Source organism: Lissotriton helveticus, chromosome 12 (genome assembly GCF_964261635.1).
Source record: "Lissotriton helveticus chromosome 12, aLisHel1.1, whole genome shotgun sequence".
NCBI lineage: Eukaryota > Metazoa > Chordata > Amphibia > Caudata > Salamandridae > Lissotriton > Lissotriton helveticus.
In genome coordinates, this window is record NC_136073.1 from 133,860,623 (window position 1) to 133,863,122 (window position 2,500).

Consider the following 2,500-nt stretch of genomic DNA (forward strand, 5'->3'; position numbering starts at 1 on the left):
AAAATGGCATTTATAAAGTAGTAAAGTTAAATCCAACCTCACCAGTAAATAGGATTTATCAATAAATAAATAAAGCTTCTCCTCTCTGATATGGAATTACCCCCCAAAAAGTATAAGGGAATACCCAATGCTAACCTACGAGAGGGGCAGACCTCACAGTAGTGAAAAATGTAATAGACTGTTTTGTACTACCAGGACATGCAAACTACCACAGTACATGTCTTACCTTTTACTTACATAGCATGATGCCCCTAGGATTACCTAGGGCCTACCTTTTGGTTAATTATATGTAATAAAATTGGAGTTTAAGGCTTGGCAAGTAGTTTTAAATGGCAAGTCGAAGTGGCAGTACACTGCAGCACAGGCACTGCAGTAGCAGGCTTGAGACAGGTTTGAAATGATACTTTTTTGGGCGGCACAATCAGTTCCTGGGTATATGGTATACCACTTTACAAGGGGCTTTCAAGTCAATGAAATCTGTCAGTCAGGTATACTCCAATTACACACATGATTAGGGAAGAAGCACGTTCACTTCAGCACTGATTAGTAGCAATAAAGTGATCAGAGTCCTAAGGCCAACAAAAAGATACAGCAAAATGCGTAGGTGAAAAGCAATAAGGTAGGTTTGAGGCCACCTTAAGAATGCAAGGTCTAACAAAAACAAACTAAGGATAACATGAGTAAAACATCAGGTTTCTCTACGGCATTTGGTGAGACAAGTGTGCCTTCTTTTATCTTCCATAAATGCAATCTTTCCCTGACCCCTTTATTATATAGCTCTTCAAGTAAAAAAGATAAAGCACTTACAAAGGAGCCTCAAATACTCAAAGATGGTAGACTTCTGTAATATGGGCCATAGACTAAAAGCAGCACGAAAACAGAGTGCAATAGGGTCCCAAAAACTTGAGTGCCACATGAGAGTATGCATGAAAGCCTATCCTTTTCCAAACTAGAGATATACTCATGCAATTTTTGTTTTTAGGAGAGAATGTGCCTGCTGAAAAATACATTATTTTAAAAAAGTGCATTGCAGAATACCAGGAATTTGCTGTGGGACACCTTGAAAACTTTCATACAGATTATTTGCACAAAACTTACAGTCAGTTGTTGTGGCCGAGTGGTTAAGGCGATGGACTAGAAATCCATTGGGGTCTCCCCGCGCAGGTTCGAATCCTGCCAACAACGAGAAACTTTTTAACATCGGCTACAATTTCAGAAGTTAACCTTTAGAATTTCTTCCATGTCAGTTTTATAAATAGGTGGCTTATTTTTGGTGTCACTATTGCCCTTTCACATATTTATTATCGCTACCCCTTTCATATCTTTGCTATAACTCTCGTCCTACATTAGCGCTGGTGCAAACACTTCAAATTATTATACCCTGGCTCTCTCAGTCATACCATTCATGCACTTGAAACTTACTTTACAAATAAAAGAAGCAAATAGAAAAATAAAATAAAAGTGCTTGCTGGATTAGGCAAACACACTTCATAAAACTGCATTTTCTTTTCTATTCTCCCCGTGTTACAAGCTTAACTGCTCCCTGTGTAATTTCTCTTAGCCTGCTGTCCCAGGAAGAGAATTTTATCTACAGGCTCTTTCCGTGTTTTTTTCCTAGTCTTTCTTTCCCTTTTCTTAGATTTGTAACTGTTCCTTTATGTGCTCTATTTAGGCGCCATTAATCTCATTTGAGCTCCTTGTACCTGCTGCTGTTTTCTCCACACCTCATACTGCCTTTTCCCTCTTTCTCTCTTTCTCTGAGGTTGGTGGCTACTTTCCAAAGCTTCTGATGCCCCAATGTTCCTTCATCTTGTTGTCAGACGTGAATTGGAAAAGCAACCAAATTAACAAGCCTTTACCACTCATACATGGCAGAGGTTTATACTTTAATTCAATGAGCTAAGAAAAGCGTGTTGTGGGGCCCCTACGAGCCATGGTGCTTGCTTCATCATAATTGGGCGCGCAGTCATTAGCCACAGCTCTGATCATGGGTCACTGAGGTCAGTTTCAATAATTCCTCAAAAAGCTAACCATGCAGTCCCCCCTAACTGTATAGTTATCTTGCTTTACTGCTGTTTGTGTGATTAGCTGGGAGGAGCTCACGGCAGCATCCTCCCTATAAAAGTATAGATGGACCGCTCCTTAACTTTTTCTTGCTTCACATACAGATGGCTTGAGGAGGTACAGGGGAGATGCAGGTCTAATAGACAGAATAGAAGATCTGCGCCAGGTGTGTTTCTCTGCATTGGTGTCCCATCACAGGCCAACAAGTGTATGTGTGATCTTTGACTTCTGGCAGTTCACAAGCAGGCAACCAGGAAACGGTTTCAGCCTATCAACCACTGAGGAGACAAAGCCTTTGTATAAGGAATGAGGAAGCAATGAACACATTCAGCCTATCACTGGAGTTCCCTGAGTGTTTCGAATTATAAATTCTCCATGTCACTGTATGTTATTGAGCCCAAGTAGCTCGCCGTGATCGTATAGTGGTTAGTACTCT

At 40.6% G+C, this 2,500-nt stretch overlaps 2 non-coding genes across 2 annotated transcripts in view; both read left to right on the forward strand.

The window, feature by feature from the left end:
• The first annotated feature begins 1,103 nt into the window (after positions 1–1,103).
• On the forward strand, positions 1,104–1,185 carry TRNAS-AGA (transfer RNA serine (anticodon AGA)). Its single transcript has one exon. It is a non-coding gene; the product is annotated as a tRNA-Ser (tRNA).
• A 1,287-nt stretch (positions 1,186–2,472) lies between these two features.
• TRNAH-GUG (transfer RNA histidin (anticodon GUG)) overlaps positions 2,473–2,500 on the forward strand; it is a 72-nt gene continuing 44 nt past the window's right edge. Inside the window, exon 1 of the tRNA in view lies at positions 2,473–2,500. This exon is cut by the window's right edge and continues 44 nt beyond it. This is a non-coding gene — a tRNA (tRNA-His).